This window comes from Topomyia yanbarensis, chromosome 2 (assembly GCF_030247195.1).
Source record: "Topomyia yanbarensis strain Yona2022 chromosome 2, ASM3024719v1, whole genome shotgun sequence".
NCBI lineage: Eukaryota > Metazoa > Arthropoda > Insecta > Diptera > Culicidae > Topomyia > Topomyia yanbarensis.
This window is the reverse complement of record NC_080671.1, coordinates 200,978,790-200,995,437: the sequence shown is the minus strand read 5'-3', so window position 1 is coordinate 200,995,437 and position 16,648 is coordinate 200,978,790. Positions and strand designations below refer to the sequence as shown.

Here is a 16,648-nt window from a genome sequence, read left to right as displayed (position 1 = left end):
TCCCTTTTTCCGTTTCTATTAGACACATAGCGCTGCCTCTCGTTGTGTACATCAAGTTATGTGAAATGTGTTTTTGTTGAAAAACATTTTGTTTTGTAGAAGTTGTGTTTTCGAGCATACCAAGTGAATCTTCAAAATTTCAAACATTTTGTGTTATTTAGGGTGATTTTGTATCTATTTCCCGAATGATTATATTTTACGATAATGCGTGAAAAAAGCTTTCAGTGTCCGCATAGATATTACATCTGTCCATGACCTAAAGCTATTTTTGCCTTTCTCATATAGAAAGGTTATGCAATCACTCTGAAAAACGTCAACCTAATCCCAAATTTTTTTTTCGACTCGCATAAGGTTTCTGGATTTTAACAGGGGCGTAGTTGATGGTTTACGGAGAGGGGTTACACCCCCCCCCCCTCTACTGTTCACTCCCCTCCTTTAAAAATCTCCTTAAATCACCCCTCAGACCACCACCTCATACCCCTCCCTTTCAACCCCATCATCTTTAAACCACCACTATATTACCAAGCATACCAATTTATGCTGGGGAGTCGTTCGTTCATGGGACTTTCGCCCTCCTCACATACCCATCCCCGCATGACAAAATGAGTTAGCAAGCAGATAACATTGATCTACTGCTGATTAGGCTAATGGAGTATGATATTTTTTTGTTTCAAGTGTTTCACCGTCGACACCGTAGGACATTTCCACAATTATGTTGAACATAAAAAGCCTCCGTGCCATAGTTTAGAGAAATGAGAAAGGCACAATTGCACCGCTAGGTGGATTAAAACAGGTTTTTTTGTATAATATGCGGTTGGAGAAAGTTGGCAATGACGTACGCGGGGCAAGTTGGCGGAACTACTTACAGTGCAAAAATAGTCATCAAATATTTTTATATTTGGAATTAACTCCAAGGTAAGAAAATCTTTTTCTTGTGTATGACATCAATGCATATGGATATTTACTTCGGCCAATCGCCTGAAGTATTTCGAAAATACTCTTTTGAATATGAAATACGTGTCAAAGTCAAAATGCCGGAGTATTGAGACTGAAATATATTGGCAATTGTCGGTCAATATACAGGTTTATTGAAAAGACATTCAGCACGTTCCATAAGGAACTTTAATGCAATTGAATCTCCATTTGATTGCTAATTTTCTGGTGTATCCATACATACCCCAACATACCCCGCAGCCGGGGTAAGTTGACGGGTTTTCCACGTTACACATTTTTGTCTATAAAAGACAAATACTTCAATAAAATTCAAGAATGTTGCCAACACTCTGCCCTTTCATGCCACATGTTCTATTTTGCAAGATCTATCTACATCAAAGAGGTGAAAATGGAAACTGAAAATACCGCCAACTAGCCCTGGTCTCCCCTACCTTTTCCTTCAGGGCATCGGATAAAAGGATTAAGACGAACTAATCTAAGTTAAATAATCAGACGCATTTTATTTAACGCCTGTCTCTGTAGTTACCATGATTTAAAATTATTTAACCGTTTAGTTTTCTAATTCCTTGATCGAGACTATGTTGTAATTATTAATTGCAACTCTCTTGTCAAAAATCACTCGCTAGAGAACAGTGTACAAGATAGATTTCTGCAATGCTCACGTACACAAGACTCAATTTAATGTACGAGTAACAAAATTTACTGTATCCTAAATCACGAATGCATTCCCGGTCTTATGAAAAATTCAGCAACATCTTAAATCCGCTAAACCCCAAAAAAATATAGACAACATAAAAAGGAGCAAAAATTTAAGCGCACTCGTTCGAGTAAATACATAAATAAATAATTCATCTCGAGTCCACTTGTGTTGTAAGAAGCTAGATATAGATATAAAAAGAACTTGCACTGCACTGTCATATAAAGTGGAAGGTGGTTTAGGTCTCAGAAAGAAAGATGTCTTTTTATCGGAATGAATTGTTGACGAGGACCGGGAGGAAACACAAAATCGTGTTACATCAATGAATAGAGAATGTGTTAATATCTAATGTGTTCAACAAATTATTATTTCGATTTCGCGTTCTTGAGCTTGGTTTCTTTTATCAATTCTACTGAACAGATTATATCTTAAAATATGGCATCGAGGAAATCTTGAAGCCAGGAAAAGTAAATACATCTCAACAACTTGTCGCTCTTTAAAGTTAAAATCTAATTGTAATCAATTAGCCGTTTTATTCATACCGTACACTGAAATTAATCGTCCATTCGTTTCATATTTGAAGATAATTATTTTGTAAATCTACTGCATCAGGAGTTCGAGCTAATAATTTAAAAAAAATCTATACTTCCTACGAAGTATTCGAGAAATTAATTTATAGTTTTTGTGTCTCAGTAAAATATTTATTTAGTAGGAATCTGCGCAATTGAGTGTTATAAACATTATTTTCTATATTTCTAATACTTCCGCATCCCAATTTATTTTAGCTTGTCTCTAAGGCATCATTAGTAAAAAAATCGAATTAGATTATGTTAGCAAGGTTTCTTCTATTAGATGTGTAATCGGGATTAGACACATGCTAATAAATTATGATCAATTTTTTTCTCATGTTCACTTTATGAATTATTCCATTAAGAAGTTCTTCGTTTTAATATTTCTTTGGATTTCTCGAAAGCGTCTTTGGTCATTTTGTGAAAAATATTGAAATTCCTTTGTTTTATATTAGAGCAATATTTGTTGTAGCTCTTAAGCAGTCTGCCCATGAGGCAATAGTACACGTCACATTTAGTTGAGACACAATGTTGTCGCTGTTTATTCGCACAGGAAAAAAATTTCATCATGCAACATTTGTGATTTCTTTCACTAGAAGTCATTTCTAACGATTTGTTAACAACCTAAAAATATTACATACTGCAAAATAATAATTCTGCAAAGGATTATCCGAAGTGGACATGTGTTGGGGTAATTCGGACCTTTGCTGCACATGCTAATTAGTTGACAAGTTTCAGTTTTATTCCTCATATAACCAAAATAGGTCCGAACCAGTGTTTTTGAGAGACAACACTACCATAAAAAACAACTTTGATAAACAAGTGTGTTTCGTTGTTGTAAACAACTATGTAGAAGGTCAAACAAATATATGAGTTAGGCATTAATATTAGAACAGCTTATTAGGGCTTTTTTCGAAAATATCCAAATCTATCTCATTACCTTGACTACATAGCAAATGTATGTATGTGTGTATACAGTTCATCTCCCACTGACTGGCAGTGCTTTTATGAAAGAAACTTGTCTGTGCTTATTTATCATTTCATTTATTATACAATTTATACAATAAGCCTTGCACGAACACATCTATGTATTAATTGGATACGTGCAATGCATTCACACTTCCAGAATGAAAAAATATAATATGCTATATATTTTTGATTCCGGCACTATTTCGTTTCAGTACAATATTGGTGCTAATATGAACAAATACAATTTAAAACGATCTAACTAATGTGTGTAATTCCTTTACTCTGATACTCTCTTTCGGAAATTCTGTTCCTTCTTGCCGAGAGTGCTGCTGCCATTATTGAGCTTACATCTGATTGATCGTGTGATTGTTACCTTCAGTGGAATGCTTCACGAGAAATGGTCCCCTGAACAATAATAACAATAATTCATCTGCAACAATTTTTACAACATGGCATTTTTCCAAATGCAAATTATTATTGTTTTTCGCACAATTATTTCATCATCAAACGCGCATTCACTTATATAGGTATTTTTTGCACACATATAACGACCCTTACACGTTTAAATATTTTTGACAATACTAGAGAGTATTGACATAAGTATTGTACGTGTAATGGAAAAAAGTTGTATTGACGATGTGGATTTCAAATGGAATTGAAATGGTGTAACAATATCGTCAATACTATGTATTGAGAAAAATATTGAACGTGTAAAGGCCGCTTATCACAAAATCCGGTTTCTGCATTTTTGCAAGATAGCAACCTTAATTAATTAAATCTTTCATTCCATGATTATCAGTGCTACGCCACCCGGAAATACAGATATACTTAATTCATTCATCTTCAGGCGCAGACGTATTCTCGAATTGACATGATATTACACGACGTAATATTCAAACATTCCCGTTTTCTACTTTATCGCTTTCGCTGGAACCATTCTTAAATATATCAACATGGCGACAATCAAATAAATAATGATTTTTCAAATTGAAAAGTATTCACACGCGAAGCAAAGCAAAATTTTCATCTGTCATCGTCGTCTACTCCGATCGAACTCTCATAGAAAATTTATGAATGCACCAAAATTATTTTTAATATGATTCTCAGCAACTTTACTTGACTTCACTGAAGATAACAAGTCGCTTAATTATGTTTTATGAAAAGTTAAAACGATTATAATTAGTTCTAGGGACATTATTGGTCAAAATAGTTTTTTCCATGATATACGCTGTATGATGTCATAAAACTTTCACGCAATACTAAACCTGTACAGCTGACCGTAAAAAAACTGTATTCTTGACATTAAAAGTGTATAACTTGAAACCACGATTTGTATACAAAATCTTATTACACCATCCAATTTAGCACCCAAACGTACGCCCTAAATAGCCACTTATTTCACTTTTATTTTGTTTGATTTTATTTTCACTCCCACTGGGTGGCACTTTTATAATTGATTTTTCGATAATATTCAACAGCGTTTTTCCGTGATGCAATTTGATGTACCCTTTAAGACAAACGGTTAACGTAATCTTTTTATCAGTTTTATTGTACTTTTCCAAAAACAATATCATACTTATATTGTTTTTTGTCGAACAAGGTAGTAGCACATTTTGACATCCTTATAACAAGAATTTTCATGCAATTACTTCGAAACACTCTAAGCGAGGCTCTGAGTGCCAAGTATCACAAACCATATTTCAATCAAGTCAGCCATTAAGTCCTCAGAACGGAGAAACATCTTGATTTGAGGACTCTTAACTTAACTAACTTGACTGAGACACTTCATACCACCGGATGTAATACGGCTCATATCCTGGTGTTGTCCGGAGAAAGATCATAGGGTATCATCAACCTCCTAGTGAACCACAACCATAATAACTACTCAAAAATTTCTTGAATGACTTATGAAATTCATAAGTGATTCGATAGCTGATTTTCTTCTGACTCTCATCATTCTTATGATTCACATATGGGATACTATTACAGTATATACTAGTAATATACTAGAAATTATTGACAAATTTTATAATAGCGCCATTCTAATCGCAAGAGAAGCCAACTACAGAAAGACTCTTGATTATGTTAATACTATTATTTCAAATAGTATATAACCTCTTTTGTTATAGAATATGATTGAGTTATACGGTGGATACGTATCGCATAAAAACTACAAGAGAAAGTCCTCTCTTTGTTTAGACAACTTTTAAATAGATATGATTGGTCGTAATTACGTCAATCATTTTTTTCTTGGGATGTCTTTGAATATTCACGAAATGGGAAGCCTATTTTATACATAGGGGAGACTGGGGTTAGTTGTCTATGTTTTCCATTTTGCATTTTTGACCGCTTTGATGTAGGTAGATCTTGCAAAATAGAACACGTGGTATGAAAGGGCAGACTGTTAGCAACTGTCTCCTGCATTGACGAGACACACAAAAACAGATTTTCTTAGTTTGGAGTGAATTCAAGAAATAAAATTATTTGATGACTATTTTTGCATCGCAAATAGTACCGCCAACTTACCCCGCATGCAGCACCGCCAACTTAGCCCAACCGGATATTTTTTAAAAAACTTTTAAAAAATAACTTTTGTTCTTGGATAGATATAATATTTTTACAGATACTGAAAGCTCTTTTCGTGTACTATCGAAAAGTATAATCATTCGGGAAATAGATAGAAAATCATCCTAAATAACTCAAAATGTTTAAAATGTTGAAAATTTACTTGGTATGCTCGAAAACACAATACCGACCACAACTTCTACAAAAGAAAATGTTTTACAACAAAAATACATTGGACAATAGGTTTCACAAAACTTGATGCACACAACGAGAGGCAGCGCTGTATGTCTAATAGAAACGGAGAAAAAGGGGTTCCGGCAACTTACCCCAACCGCCAACTATCCCCGGGCTCCCCTACAGTATGTAAAATAATTGAAGACACCCCCGCTCTTTTCTTTTCTGACTAATCGCCACTATTCGACTGCCACTCTATTTAAGACCACAACAAACTTGTTTAGTTGTTAATTCATTTGCTCCAAAATGGTAAATCAAGCCTTAAAAAATATACTTATCACACAAATTAACAAAACTTTTCTTTGAATAAAAATACTGGAACGATAAAGGGATGTCTTTAATTTGTTTTATATATTGTAAATATACAATCAACCATTCTGATCGTGGATACATGGACATAGATTAAAATAAAAAAATTTGGATACATCCTTCTCTTTCGTCTAACATTGACTATTTGCATTATTTCAGCAAACAAGGTGTTGTACAGCAATCTACCAAAGATTAAGAGTATGGAAAATCCTGAAATCGCCTCGCAGATTCAATGAAGCACAGTGTCGGTCCAATTTAAGCCCACGCATTAGCATGAAATGAGTATTAATGAGTGATAATCAAAAGCAATTTGATCGACTTGCATTTAATCACCACTTCACAAATAATCCCTCTGTTGCAGATTTCACACACCGCTCTATGTTCAAAGGTGTTCCGGTAGCATACGCACTATGTCCCTCAATGAGAGGCAGCCTCATTGCATAAGCTGAAATTGATCGAAACCAGAAGTCTACTGAAGCCGGAAATGGATGAAGCAGTGCATACAAACACATAAACTGGCTCCGAAAAGTGGCGTTCATCGGTACCCGTCTTCTCGTACGTGTCTGAGCAATGTCACGTTTCGCTGCAAGACCGGACGGTGATAGGAATGTTGAAAAATAATTCACTATTTGTGTTTGTTTATGCCCAGTTTAATTGTTATAAATAAATAATCGATCCCGGTGGAATGTATGCAGTATTGAAATAATTGCTATAATGGATATTAAGGGCCAGTAAAATGAATGGTACATAAAATAATCAAGAAAAAAATCGAAACTTTATTTCAAAGGAAACTAACCCATCAGCAGTGTTTTAATAATTGTCACTGTTTGCCCTTAGTTAAAATTTTACATAGTAGTATTCCATGGGTCTGTACGAAGTGTAGAGCAATAAAGTAAAATTCATATCCGAAAAAAAATCCATCGGTCGAACGCATGATTCCCTGTGATATCGTGTAAATACAGAACCGGGCATAAAATGCACCATGCTTAATTTTGCATTGAAAACATTGTAGTTGTGCAATTTAATAATGGATTGGTTTTTTATAATTGAATGTGGGTACGCTCTAAAATTTTAATATTACGCAAATACAAAGAAACAGGAACACGATAAAAATAACAAGTGATGATTTTCGCACTTTTTTTGTTCTTAATGAAGGGTAGCGAACAACATGTCAATGTTTAAAAGTTTTTATGATTTATTCTCCATCGAACTTGGTTCGCACTGAATGCCAGTCACCGACGTCGGAGCAGAGACTCCACCATCTGCATCCTAGATGTCAATTCATCAACATATGATATTAGACCAATGGCTTTACTTCCCTTCCGAAGTATGACGTAACCCGTCATACTTCATGCAAGTATTCGCGGACATTTGGCACCAACATTCAATGCACCATCGACAGTTTCAATAACATTGAAAGAAAATGATGGTTTTTAGCCCGCTTCGTCCCAAAAAGTGGCCAATGCTACAATTTACAATTTCAGCGTGCTCCCTCGGTGTGTATTTATTCATAGCAAAAATGATGCTGAACGAGTTTTTGTACTAACAGATTTCATTCCAAGCATTTACCACAAATCTTGGTATGGCATTAAGAATATGAGATAAAGGCTACATTAAATTGATTAAAACAAATGAACTGTGATTAGACTTGATGATCATCTACAGTAATTAACAAATTATTTTTTCTAAGCTACCAGTGAACACTAAATTTGATTTAAAATGGAATCATCTTAAAATATCTGCTATTTCACCTAATTCAAATAGTGAACCGAAAGTGAATGCAAGTGTGCTTATCAAATCTCACGAATACGAGCGATCAATTACCACTTCATACTCCCTACACACGCTACAAATATATTACTTGTTATATTTATTTAAACTAGTAAATACACTTATAATTAATTAATAATTGAAGCACTCGTTAAGCGCTACGCTAGGCCTAGTATTATAATGTGTGATTGAGTGATGCTATCGTGCCAATTATCGCTAGATTAGCCAAAAGAGCATAGGAATTTTCAGAAAGGGCAGATGGCGAGGCATTCTGTAGCATTTTTGAATAATAGCGCTTTGAGCGTTCCTTAAGGGAGCGCCTAATTTCATCCAGACGCTGTTTGTACGCAGGGCATGATTTGGAAAATATACAATAAATACATTTTTCAATATCTTTGCTGTAAGAGTTGTCCTCATGCTCTCCACTGGATTTGCTGCAGCGCTTCCCATTGCCACAATAAGCGACTGTAAACATTGCATAGTCCCGAAAATCATCTTTACTGCGAAGTGTGTTGCATATAAGTGAATGAATGTTCTCTTGTGATATTAAATTATACTGCAGGGTGCAATGACGTGCAGAAGGATTACTTGGGAATATCCATACCAAGAAATAATCCTACAGTATAAAATACTCTTGTTTATAAGACTACGCTTTCGAACTCTCTTCCCTTACTACAAGATGATACCTTTCTGATGCGATCGGTTTTGTGTATCATTTTGTTTTGATTGTAACAACCAGCATGTATAAGAAGGAGAGACAGTTGTTTTTCGTTTCTTCTGTGGTGAACTGGAGGTGCCGATTAGCGTTGCTGAAAGCAATTTTCACATCGTTCACCATGTAGGGGAAATGGGGGTAAGATTTGAATAGATTGTGGTTCTTCTTAATATATATGCCTAGTAACAATTCTCGACAAACGTATGATTACGGCCTAAAAGCCAACTGTCAAAATCAACTTTGAATGGAAATTCCAGACAAACCGTTACTAGTCGAACATAGTTGACAACAGTTTATAAAAGAGAAAACTTTTCTCTTTCATTTTCTACCAACATCTGTGATTGGCGTGTAATGGTTTGTCCGGAATTTCCATTTAAAGCGGATTTTGACAGATGGCTTTTTGGCCGTAATCATATGTTTGTCGAGAATTGTGGTTTTATGATAATTTTATAGCCACTGATAAAACTTAGATTGCACTTGTAGCGTGCTATAAAACTTCAATTGTTACTTGGGATGTTCAATTGGATGTGAAAAATAACGTTTTTGCGAACCTTTTTTAGTCGCTTTTAATCATCTCAGGTCGGCAGTTTGCTACGCAGGGTGCTTAGATTGAAGACCGCTTCTTTTAGGTACATATCGATTGATAGCATAGCTCATAAAATTGGAGAAGGTCTGAACTGCAACGTTGACATCATCATTGTCGAAAATTTCGTTGCAGTGGATATTCGACAGGATGTCAATAATGCTATTATAGTCGGCTCTGCTGCAGTTATAGCTGACGGAGTCAGAAACATTGCAGTCATGCTTCACACGAAGCGCTTCAAGCACCAGGGGGAACGCCGCGGCGCTGCGGTAATTTTTGGCGCGCAGTCAGATTTTCTCGAAAAGCAGAGATCGAGAATTCTATTGCTCTCATTCACCACATTATTCGTTTGGTACAGCAGATTAAGGCTGTAGCAGTCAAGCAAACTGATGATGCCAGTATGAAAAGATGACATTTCGGGATCTGAGAACAATTATCGCTAGATTAGCCAAAACGACGTATAAACTTTTCTGAAGATACTATACTCCCATAACGTAACCACGCGGGGTTATTAACCTTCCGGCACATGCTCCAAATTTTGTAACATGAGCACGCGCGTTGTACTTTGTACAACACATATAGTCTTTAGAATACCTCGTGGTCCATATCATCTGGAGAACTACTTTTTCTGCAAACTTGAGCAGCAGATTATGACAGTTTGAATGGGCGAGCGAATATGTCGGAATTATGACGCCAGGTTGTGCTAGTGAGCATTGATTTTTTTCGATCTACTGTTTCTGATTTTTCAGCAGATCTGTTCGGCAATGTTGTTCTGGAGATCGAAATCTACGAAGTGGTATGCGAAATAGTTCGAGATTCAGCCACTATGTGGCGATAGTAATCATACCATTTTTGTCAATTTCCAGTCTACTGTATCTGGCGTTCGTGATTTATTAGCAAGACGGTATCTTCGGTATAGTTGCACAACACTTACGAAGTGATTCACTGAATAGTTTGGGATAGTCACTAGATAGCGCTAGCCAACATGCATATTTATGATTTCTGAATCTATAGTTTGCGACTATTTAGATGTGCAGTGCCTTTGCCAGACTTGTTGATTCAAGTTTGAAATTTTGACACTAGGCGAAACCTGTGATAAGAGGTGCAATGCGGAAAAAGTAAATGTCATCGCGAACCGGACCTTTCTGGACAATTTTTATCAACTACGCAGTCCTATTATCCTGCCTACATCCAAAGCGTTTTAAGAAAATATTTTCAACATTTTATTCAGATGTATTTAGCAAGCAAATAACTAAAAGGCTACCACGTAAAATTGCTTTATTCTTTTCGATAGTTATAATCAATATTGTTCTACACAATGTAGTAGTATATTTCATGTCATTAGCACAAATTAGTACGCTGATCAAATTGTAGAACAATTGTATTTGTTTAGTATTATTCAATATTTAGGAATGTTGTGTCATTATTTCTATGCGTGTTGTAAGTAGTCCCTTTTACCGATTACTATCGTAAATGGTGTTACACAAATTGTTCCCAGGAGTTTATGGATTTCCAAACCGAAATTTATCTGCGTACATACTCCAAAGTAAAGAAAAAAAATTACTTCATGAACATTGTATCTGTCTTAAAAAAAATTTTTTGGTTGAGTAAGAGAGAGGAACTTCTTTTCGGAATTTATTCTTTCCCTTAGTGACATTCACCATTTTCGGTTTTAGTTCGAAGATAAAAAAAAAACAATGAGCTTCCAAGGAGTCAATAATTTGGAATAGATTAGGTCGAAAAAATGCCCAAGTTCGCGTTCACCAGCGCATTCTAGTCTAAAAATCCCATACTATTCGATATACCAACTCGAAGGTTTTGAACTCGTGAGCAACTTTGCCGAATGCACTCACCCGCTGAAAAAAATCAGGAACTTGAGATACATTAGATCAAACAACTAACATGATCACTAGCGCCACCTGATAGTAGTATTCTGAATTATTCCTAATGCTGCCTCAAAGGTTTTGATTTGCTTTGCAACTTCGTCGAGGGCACTGACTTTCTAAAAAATATGTATCTCGAGATACAGTAAACTGAAAAAATAAAAAATGGAAAAATTTAATTTCAAACTATTTTAACTTCCATTGTTAACTCTTGATCTCCTGAACAAGTTTGCCGAAGAAAGTAACCCTCTGCATGATCGAGATCACGTGATATGTTGACCAGAGTGTTGTTTTATCGATCTTCCCATATCGCTCGTTCGATTGACCTTGTTTTAACAAACAATTTCAGATTTTATTATTACATTCGAGGTATGTTAGTATATAAAAATGGTTATATCTTGGCCAGAACATGATATCTGAGGAATACATCATGGTTAGTCTTAGCAACAAAATGATAAAGAAAAATCCCAATGTAGAAAATACAACAGCGCGAGAGCTCGAGGATTAATTTATTCCAAGTTTGGCCGTTCCACTCAGTTCGCCGATTAAAATAATTTCTGTGTATGTATGTTTGTGTGTGTGTGTGTTAAATAATTTCACACAGTTTTTCTCAGAGATGGTTGAACCGATTAGCACAAACTTAGTTATGAACGAAGGATATAATGCTCCCATAGGTTGCTATTGATGCTTCTGTCGATCAAAATTCCCGTTGCGGAGTTACCTGCCGAAAAGTGATGTCACACAGTAAATTTCCATGTAACCCTCCGGAAGTCGCGCAAATGGCCCATTGAACGAGCAGCCGCTGGTGCGCTAAGTCGATTTCATTAGATTTCATTAGATGCACTCAGTGCACTAGCGCAACTTCCGGAAGGGTAAACTAATACCATCATTAGAGTGGCTCGACATATGACATTTTTCAGCACAGCAATTTTTGAGTTCCTTTTGTGGTCCCAAATGCATGTGAAAAATTTAAGAACGGTTGGATGCTTCCCGGGTTTGCGCATTGCGATCAGTTTGTATGAGATTTTCTATGGGAAAGTGAAATATCGATCTTTATTAACGTAAATGCAAAATAATTGATTTCCCCATGTAAAATCCCATACAAAATTTTAACGCAATGTGCAAACCCAGGAAGCAACCAACCACTACCAAATTTTGCACAGGCATTTGAGACCAGAAAAGGAACTCAAAAAGTCCTGTGCCCGCTAGTTTAAATCATTTTGAAGTTTTCCCATACAACCACGAGCCACTCTAACCACCATGATATAAAAATAATGCAAAATTTGACCAAGACATGCTTTCTGTAAGTTCAACAGAAGCTTAGCTAGGAGGTTTTGTGGGGGGGGGGGGGGTTCCCCCCTCCCATTTCAATAACTCATCAGATTTGTGGTTCTCTAGCGCTTGTTTATAGATGCTAAGGGTAATAACAATGCAATATACATTTAAACAATTTCATTGGACATGACCTACCATGGAATTATACTGTGGATAAATGTGGAAGACACAATCACACCGCTACTTAGATTAAAACAAGTTTTTTTTTCAATTGCCGACCGCCGTGCCACTTCGGATTCCCTACTTATGCACTCCATCAGTACTGAGTCTTTCAGATTGCTATCAGAGCTACCACAAATGATGTGATGTTTGCCCAATATGAGTAGAGACCTATTTGGTTACACTATGATACAACGCTTTTGAAATGAGCAGAAGGGGATGACTTGTTATGCATTATATATGCCGTACGATAGATATAGGGAAATTGTGCCGAAGACGACACCGTAGAGTTTGTAACATTTTTCTAGTTGCAAAATACTAGAAAATTCACGTATACCTTTAATTTGATAATTTGACTTGTAAAAGTTCATGTCGTATGTCAACAATGTTGGAAAGACGAACACGACGAATAGATTTATAGAAATTTGATCTAAAATTAGTCATTATTTCTCAAACGAAATTCTTCGGGCATCAATTAAAATACTAATACATCATAGCTTTCCAACATGTTTCGTAATAATAGAAATAAATTCACAACTCATTTTGACACAGCCACATTGATTACGCTCAAATATACATATGCAATATTGTTGATACCGCCTGCAGAAGATTACGATAATGTTTTTACAAATTCCAAGTGGAAGATAATACTTAAACATCAGCTCCAACAAAAGGGAGTTCGTCTTATCCGTAATGAACACTTTCTAATTATATTGACTTACATAGTTTGTTGTTTGTTAATATTTCACCGTTTTTTTATCAATATAGCGAAGAACACTCTAAGCAATATGTAACACAAATCTTGAGCGTTTTTTCAAAAAGACATATCTGCAATGAGTTACTCTCCTTGTTTACTTTCTCTTTCCATTTTTACGGCGTCACTATAACATTTTTCACTTATTTTACAGTACAAATCGAAAGAAAATGGTTTTAACTAGCATATTATGCAAAGAGTTGAGGGATAAATGTTAAAGTGACCGAATTATTAACAGAAGAGAAAGTAAACAAAGATTTTGAAAAAACGCTCAAGAAATAATGAATGTACGGAGTTAACCTACCTGCATAAGTCGAGATAGATTAATAGTTGCTGTACTTTAAAGCTGGAGATCGATTTGTGCTCCTCTAGCTATTGTTGATTTCCAAAATATATTGCGCAACAACTAGAGGACACCAAACAAGTTAGGTTATAAGTGCATGTAGCGAGCCATAATTTGAATTCTGCAATATTTTAAGAAAATGAAGATCTACTGCGGCAGATTCCCTCAATCGTTATGTATCCGACGCGGTACCCGGGTACCTTTTAGGTTTAAATTCACGAAATTCCTAAGTTTTATCCATAGCTGAAAATTGAAACTTTGTGACATCTTAGAACTTCACTAAGTCAAGCTTTTGGGTTAATAATATTGTTGATATAGTAAGGGGGAGTTAGGAGGGGCTCCTGAATTTTTTTACTACGTAACAGGCCGACGTGGGTACCCGGGTACCCACAAAACTAAAATACCAATAACTAAAGTAATTTCCAACCGATTTTGATGCTTTTGGGTGTTTTGGATTCAAGAACTCATCCGCTTTTGGACTTGGTAAAAATGAATCGGGTTACTTCATACGGTTTCCGGGAATCCGGATTTCCGAAAGCAGTTTCCAGTACTGGGATACTATTTGTGAACTTCAATGGAATACTAGCAAGGGACCATCCATAAATGACGTAGCATTTTTTGAGCGATTTTAACACCCCACTCGCACATCGTAGCATTTCGTCACAAGCTTCTAAATACCTCCTGGTAATTACGTAGCTTGACGGTAACTCTACCCCCCCCCCCCTTGTCACCGCAAAATAAAAAAAATAAAAAACGATGATAGTAATTCCCCTTTAAAAAAGCTACGTAACATGACAAAACCCCCTACTCCCCTGTCATCACACATCATCACAAAATACAAAACTCCCCCCTCCTCCATATAATGCTACGTCATTTATGGATGGTCCCCAACATGGGTATTAAAATTCTTGGAATTACATCAGTAGGCTGTATCTCGTGGTTTTGGAACCATTTGGTGATTTGACCCCGGAACGGACATTCCGGAGCAGGTTCCCGTGGGGCCGTGAGTGGCCATTCCATTCCAATTCCATTTTTTAAATTGCCATAGGGTCCCGTAACAATAAATAACAGACTTCCGAGACAATTTAAAGAGTTTTGATACTAATGTTGCTAGAACATTATTAAAATTAACAAATCATACCCTAGTACTGGAACATTACCCCGGAAAATCGGGATTACCAAGCACCAGATCCATTCATCCGGTTCAATTTTATAAATCAAAAAGTGGACGAGCTCCTGAATTTAAAAAAATCTAAAAGTGTCCAAATCGGATAAAGGAAACCGTAGTTATGAGCATTTCAATTTGTGGGTACCCGGGCACCCACGTTGGCCTGTTAAAGGTGTTTTTTTGTTGGACACATAACAGTTAAAGGGGGCGAAAAAATTCTTCGCGAATTATTTTTTAGAACTTTGCCTGAAGCGAATTAATCAAAACTTATACGTATGTTATAAAGTTTCATCTAAATATCATTCTGTAATTTTTCTATGCAAAAATATCGATAAACGACTCGGTAACGAAGCTTTTTGTAGAACGTCTCCGGAAAAATATGATTTGCGGTGTTACCTGCCATTCAAAAACTACTTAACCGATTTCTTTCAAACTTTGCATACACATTTTATGTAAAAAAATACCTAACCCCTACGTTAATTTTCAATTAAGGGGGTTTTTCACTTATTTTGAATTAAAATTTAAATTTTTCACGAAAAATTCTACCTTTTTATGAGTACAAAAATCCCTTAATTGAAAAATTATGTAAAAAACTCAACGTAGGGGTTAGATATTGTTTGACAGAGAATGTGTACGCAAAGTTTGATAGAAATCGCTTCAGTAGTTTTGAATGGCAGATAACACCGCAAATCATGATTTTTTCCGGAGACGTTCCACAAAAAGTTTTGTCAGCGAGTCGTTTATCGATATTTTTACATAGAAAAATTACAGAATGTTATTCAGATGATACTTTATAACGTACAAAAGTTTTGATCAATTCGCTTCACCCAAAGTTCTAAAAAAAACACAAAAAAGTATTTTTTTCGCGCTGAAACCCGTAACATTTCCCCCCCCCCCCACCCTTAACTGAGCGAAGACAGATCTTCCTGGCAATAAGTCCTCGACGCCGAGGTGGATCAATTCATGGCTGAAATATTTCAAACTGCCGGATGCCAGATAGCGTCTAATAAGGGTCGTCCGTACCCACCTAAATTTGATGATCGAAGCCCAGCAATACTCTACCGAACTACCAATGCATGTAGTCTTTTTCACCGAAAATTCCCCCTCCCTTCCTACTTTATTCCAAGCGTATGTGTTCGCTAGGATACACAGGAAGAAAAAGCTTATCTATTTTTTCGAAAATGAAAGATTTCCAGTTTTAACATTTTCATTGCTTTCAACAAAACATGCGAATGACGCCTGTCTTATATCTGAATTTAATACTCGCGCAATTGGTTTTGTCACAGTCAACCTGAGTATATACGGTATGTAAAATAATTAGACACCCTCGTTCTTTTCTATTTAATCCCATTACCGCTACTCGACTGCCACATTTTGTTACGAGGACAAATTTAAGTAGTTTTTTATTTGTTGGCTTTGAGTTCTTTTCAAAAAGTTTTGAGTCGTGTGGAATAGTTCGAAGAATCGTAACGACTACTTTGATAGAATGAGAAAGAGAAAGTTTAGCTCTGAATTAGTCTCGGGGATAGACAGTAAAGATTCCTTTGTTGCTCCGAACGGGATTTCAACACTTCAAACATAGTTTATAGGAAGCATGTTCTGTCCTTGCGACTTTTATTTTCGATCGCTCATATTTAGTGT

The 16,648-nt window shown here is 35.9% G+C and overlaps 1 long non-coding RNA gene across 1 annotated transcript in view; it reads left to right on the top strand.

Moving 5' to 3' along the window:
* LOC131682683 (uncharacterized) overlaps nt 1–8,415 on the top strand; it is a 42,835-nt gene extending 34,420 nt beyond the window's left edge. The window contains exons 2-3 of the long non-coding RNA XR_009304126.1: nt 6,457–6,589; nt 6,659–8,415. This is a non-coding gene — a long non-coding RNA (uncharacterized LOC131682683). The remainder of the gene's footprint in view (nt 1–6,456; nt 6,590–6,658) is intronic.
* Nucleotides 8,416–16,648: the final 8,233 nt, after the last annotated feature.